The following is a 6,539-nucleotide window of genomic DNA, read 5'->3' as shown; positions in this document are numbered from 1 at the left end:
ATAAAGCTAAACTATTACAAAGCATGTAATATATGGAGAACTTGAATACAACAATAACGCGCATACTTGAACCCAATATAATAAGTAGTCCGATCAACTTTGTCCGGATAACAAGTCCGGACAACCTTCTCATGGTTTGTCTGATATAACACTTGCCTTTATCACAAAACATTGTCCGAATAATAAATCCGGACAACACTAGACCCGATCGACCGATTTAAAATAATCCGGTCAACTAATGGTCGTATTCATACTTCTCCGTTTGAAACACTTAGTCATTTAATCAAAGTTCATAAATCGCTCAACCTTTAAACCGGTTAAGACATGTCCGGTTTAAAGCTAAATCGCTTTACACTTGAGCGGTTTGTACTTTACATCGCCTAAGCCTTGTCCGGTTTAAGACTAAACCGGTCAACTCATGCTCGATTTAAGTTTTAAATCGCTTAAGGTTTAACCGGTTTATAACTTAAATCGCACAACTCTGGTCCGGTTTATTCTTAGTCCGTATAACATTCAAGTGAATTCATCAAAACTTATACCTCTCCCAAATAGGGAAGGCGGCTAAACAGCCCATGCACCCATATATCATGCATACACACATAATTAATTCCATATATGCATATTCTCACACACACACACACACACACACACATATATATATATATATATATATATATNCACATAATTAATTCCATATATGCATATTCTCACACACACACACACACACACACACATATATATATATATATATATATATATATTCATGCATTTCACTTTATGCATAAAATTCGCATATTCGCATGATCAAATGTATAAATTTATCATGTCGTCACATAAACACATAACAAATAATCACATAATAGTTACCTCAGGTGATAACCATGATCCGGTTATCACATTCATCAAATCATGTAGTTTTTTTGTTATATATTTAGGCTTAATGTAACTGTTTGTTGATTGTTTCCATTCATAACTGTTTGATTATATCTTTCATTACATAAAGAGTAATGAATTTATTTTAGTAAAAGTTAAATTGTTTACAAAAGAATAGAGAAGACATAAATAGTAAAAGTGAAAAGATGTTAAATAGAAACCAATGTTTAATTTATTCATTACATAACACATTAAACTGTTTACATTAATGTAACAATTTGTTGAATTTTAATCCATACCCAATGGAATTGTAATACTGCATAAGTCACTGCCATATTAGAGGAACACAAGAATCCTACAGTTTTTAGCTCTTATTCTTTATTTTTAATGATTTGCAAACATATTAGAGGAATACATTCAGAATTTGTGAAGAGGACTACAATCCATAGGCATAAGTCACTGCCATAGTCTTTAGCTCTTATTCTACTGCATGAATTTTTTGAAGATAGCATCTCTAATAAATGATTAATTGATTATAGTAATTATATAAATTTCAATAAACATATACATTGATCAATTCTTTTACGAAATATACTTGCATTAAGTTTTAATTTGGATGTATCTCATTGTGCCCAATTTCTCATTCTTTTTCTAAGATGGAAAATTCACAAAACAAGAACATAGAAGATATTGGACGTAATGCTACAAAAGGAAACGATAAAGATAGTACGACTTGTAATGACACAAACGAATCTGTAAGCATGCCTATGGGGTCAAAATTAGCCCTGAGACTGAAGTCAGTGAACCGGCAAACAAAAGATTGAAATCTGTTGTCTGGAACCATTTTGAAGCAATATATATTGATGGTCTTCATCGATTTACAAAATGTAAGTATTGCAATAAGCAGATGACTGGTAGACCCAATGACGGGACAACACATTTGAAAGATCACTTAAAGATATGTCCGAGGAGAGTTACAAAAGACATAAGGCAACATATTCTAGTTCAAGAGCAGACTGCTAAGGATGGAAAAACATCTTCATTGAGTAATTATAACTTTAGAGCTGAAAGCTCAAGAGATGATTTAGCTAAGATGATTATTCTTCATGATTATCCACCTTCTATTGTTGAGCATCATGGCTTTCGAAAGTATTCAAATGGTCTTCAACCTTTATTTAAGGTGCCTTGTAGAGCTACAATCAAGTCTGACATCATGAAGATATACGAAACAAAAAAAGGTAGTGTATTGCGATGTTTGGAAGAAAACGAAAGTAGGATTGCTCTTACTTTGGATATGTGGACAACCGGTAACCAAAACAAATGTTACATGGCACTAACAACATACTACATAGATGCCAATTGGAAGTTACAAAATCGGATTATCAGGTTATTTCTCTTTTTAGTATTTTGTGCTATTTTTATAATTCAATGTTAATATTCTCATTTTACTATATTCTTTGAATCTTTGATGCAGCTTTTTACATGTGCCATCTCCACACACTGCTGATGCATTGTCCCAAGTTATGATCAAGTGCTTTATGGATTGGAACATTGACAACAAGTTGTCAACATTGACACTTGACAATTATTCAACAAATGACGCTTTGGTTGACAGGCTCTTAGGTACTCTTTCTTCCTCCTCCTTAATTTTAAAGGGTAAGTTGTTTCACATGAGATGTTGTGCGCATATCATTAATCTCATTGTGCAAGATGGGTTTTCTATGATTGAGAAAGCAATCAAGAATGTTAGGGATAGTGTCTCATTTTGGACATGTTCTCCTTAGAAGAGCCCAAGACTTTAGACTCGTTGCATGACAACTAGGTGTGGATTGTGATAGAGAATTAGTGCTTGATTGTAAGACTAGGTGGAATTCTGTTTATACAATGTTGAATGTTGCTTTAGAATATAAATATGTCTTTACTCGTTTGAGCAAGAAAGAGAAACATTATGTTTCTTTACCTAGTGAAGAGGAATGGAGAATGGCGACCGATGTATGTGATAAGTTAGGTTTATTTTATCGTGTGACTGAGACATTCTCCGGGACCAAGTATCCCACTTCCAACATGTTCTTCCCCTTGATCTATGACATAAAATTATCTATTAAGAGTTGGCAAGACGATCGAAATTACTTTATTAGGAACATAGCATCAAGTCTGTTGCTTAAGTTTGATAAATATTGGGGAGTCATACATGATGTGATGAGTGTGGCTATTGTTCTAGATCCTAGATATAAGTTCAAGTTAATAAATTATTTCTTCCCGAAGATTTATGGTGTGGACTCAAAAGATGAGGTTATGAGGATACGGACTCTATGTAGTGATTTATTTGAGGAGTACAAAAAGAAACATGATCAGAATAAAAGGAAGGGACAAAGTGGCACTACTGTCTCAAGTGGGGGGAAATCTTCTTCAAACAAGGCCTCATGGCAATTGGATTTTGAGAATATGATCTCTGAGGATGACATGTTTGAAACGATTGAGTAGGATGATTATTTGTCAGAGAAATTGTTACCGCAGGATGAAGGGTTTGATATATTAATGTGGTGGAAGTGCAACAGTGCTAAGTTTCCTATCATGCAGTGGATTGCAAGGGATGTGTTGGCCATTCCTATTTCAACTGTAGCTTCAGAATCGGCTTTTAGCATGAGTGGAAACAAGGTAACGAAACAACGAAGTCGACTAAAATCGCAAACAACTGGAGCTTTGATGTGCACCCAAAGTTGGTTGAGAAAAGAAATTGAAGATAGTAATTATATAAATTGTTTGTAATAATAATTATGTAAATTGGTATATACAATTTTTCTGACTTGCTATTTTATTTCAGATAAAAAGCACGGAGAACCAAAAGGATTTGATCAAATGATTGCATACAATGAAGATGTTGATTGTTGAAGGACTAAATAACGACAATTATGTGTTGCTTGGAAAAAACTTGTTTTGAATTTTACATCTCATTGGATTATTGTTAATTTTACAATATTATTATTTTTATTAGGCAAGAGTTGATACGATGTAACGATGATGATGTTGTTTGGAAAAAGCTTATTAGTTTTAATTTTACCGGTGTTGACCGAGGGTTGACCAAAATTTGACCGGGGCCGAAAAGTTATTCCCCGTACCCGCCGGGGGCCGATGGCTATAAACCGGGGCCGGGGACAGGGATTGCAAACCCCGCCCCATCCCCGCCCCGTTACCATGCCTAATAAAAATGACTATGAATGAAAATGGGAATTCATTTTCATTCCCACAAGTTTAATCTAGAATAAAAGTTTGGGTTGATCTGAGGAATAAGTCCATTGTATTATACTAGAAGGTACTCGTGCAATGTATTGAGAAACATTTTCATTTCAACGTTTCATTTTATTTTTTCTCCATGTCGATATTAATACGATTTTATATAGTTTTGAAAAAAACGATAATGCATCGATTTTTAAATTAAAACATAAATTTGAAAATATCATATAAAATTTGCAAAAAGTATATATCAATATTAATATCAAATTAACTATTTAAAAGTTCTTGTTTGTGTATTTTTTTAATTCAACATTTTTATTATTATATAATTTAACGTAACAAAATAACTTAATTTAGGTTTAATAATATATTCATTTATAAAGATAATATTAAGTATTCTGTTAGAACTCAATAATTATCCAAATTATATTTTAGATTTTTTATATTTTAAAATGAGATGTTCATCCTCTATTTGATTATGTTATCCACAGTTAGTTACACAAATTCAAACATAGAGCTTTAATAAGTTGTATTTATGCACTTTTTACTTGTAATCTTAAATTTTAAGTGATACACATCAATAAACAGTACTTTATGCATAAAAATAGTTGTTAATGTTTTTGTCAAATGTTTTATAATATAGTATAGATAAAACCAAACATTTTCTTTCATTTATTTCCATTATCATTAATTGATGTTTAATATCTCTAACCAAAAAGCCCCCAAAGGTGAAATATCACATTATAAACAAATATATGTCAAATAATATATTAAATTATAGTTTTTGATGATTAAAAAAAATGGAAAAATCACGAAAATAACCAATTTATACCCCGTATATTAAAAAATAATCATTTTTAAGCGAAATTGCGAAAATATCCACCCAAATCGCCCCGGGGGGGCGATCCGGACATGTGGGGGCGATCCCCATCAAAACCTTATGAAAAGTACAAAAAAATTAAAAAAAATCATTTTTGATGGGTCCCACATAGACTAAAAAGAAGATAACACTATTTGCCTCGTTTTTCGTGGATCCATCCCCGGGGGCGATCCATGTTATCAAATCCCTCCTTCGGGGTGAGCCACGTCATCAAATCGTCCCCGGGGCGATCCAGCCTTCAATTTTTTTTCCTCTCGTGTTTTAGGTATTTTTAATTAAAATGAGATGCTATTTAAACTATATTTTTTTACTTATTTAGGACCAAATTTCATGGTTAAAGATTTAAAAATAAAATCATGATAATTGTGGAGACACAGAAATTATTTTTATCTGATTTGGGAGACGTAAATCATATATTATATCTGATTTAGGAAGTTTGACCGCTATTTCGTCTTTTAGTGTTCTTGATTTGACGACGATTTGACAATTAAAGAGTGTTTTTAATAAAAATGAAACAATATTTAAACTGTGTTCTTTAACCTTTCTAAGTTAAAATTTCATGGTTTTAGGTTATAAAATAAAACCATGATAATTGTAGTCACGAAAAAATTATTTTTATCTGATTTTTGGGAAAAAAATCAGATATTATACCTGATTTACGTAGTTTGACCGCTATTTGGTCTTTTAGTGTCTATGACTTGACGCCGATTTGACGATGTATTTTGTCTTATTACGTAACGGTTTATATAAATAGGTGGTTGGGGGGGGGGACCATAATCACCATCCCCACCGACTCTTATCCTGTACACCTCTAGAAAAACCGACTCTTATCCCGTACACCTCTAGAAAAACCGACACCAACCATCCCCACCGACCATCCCCACCACCAAAGAGCACCATTCACCGATATACCATCATCCACCACCGTTTGACGACATCGACCACCTTTCGCCGCCACCGACCACTGTGAATCGCCGCCATCCACCACCTTCCGCCGCCACCGACAACCTTGCCCCTGCAACCGACCATCGTGAACTAGGGGTGCTCATGGGTTGGGTTGATCGGGTTGAAGACATTTGAACAACCCAACACAATGCTTGCACTTTGGAAAAATCTTAACCCAACCCAAACCAAAGGGCAACCCAACCCAATCCAACCCGTATGGGTTGGTTGGGTTGATACTTTGGTATATTAAAATATTCTTCTAACCTTGAATATGTTATTTCTCTACTCATAATTTCTTTTTAATCATCAACCATTTGATACAACTTATCCATATTTCTTACGTATACCATATTCAGTTAATTTTCTCAATTTACATATATGTGTTCACAATTACTAAACATATATATATGAACGAGTTATATAGATATATGAATAGATTGAAAATATGTGTATATGAAAAGCATACATGATAGTGTAATTGTCTAATGTATATATTAATATAAATTCAACAGTCATATTAAATCCAAGAAATAAAAGGATATCGGGTTCATCGGGTTGGGTTGAGTTCAAGTAATATATATATATATATATATATATATATATATAT

This window comes from Cynara cardunculus (assembly GCF_001531365.2).
Source record: "Cynara cardunculus var. scolymus isolate 2C chromosome LG 2, CcrdV1, whole genome shotgun sequence".
Taxonomy (NCBI): Eukaryota; Viridiplantae; Streptophyta; class Magnoliopsida; order Asterales; family Asteraceae; genus Cynara; species Cynara cardunculus.
Note: the sequence above shows the minus strand (reverse complement) of the source record.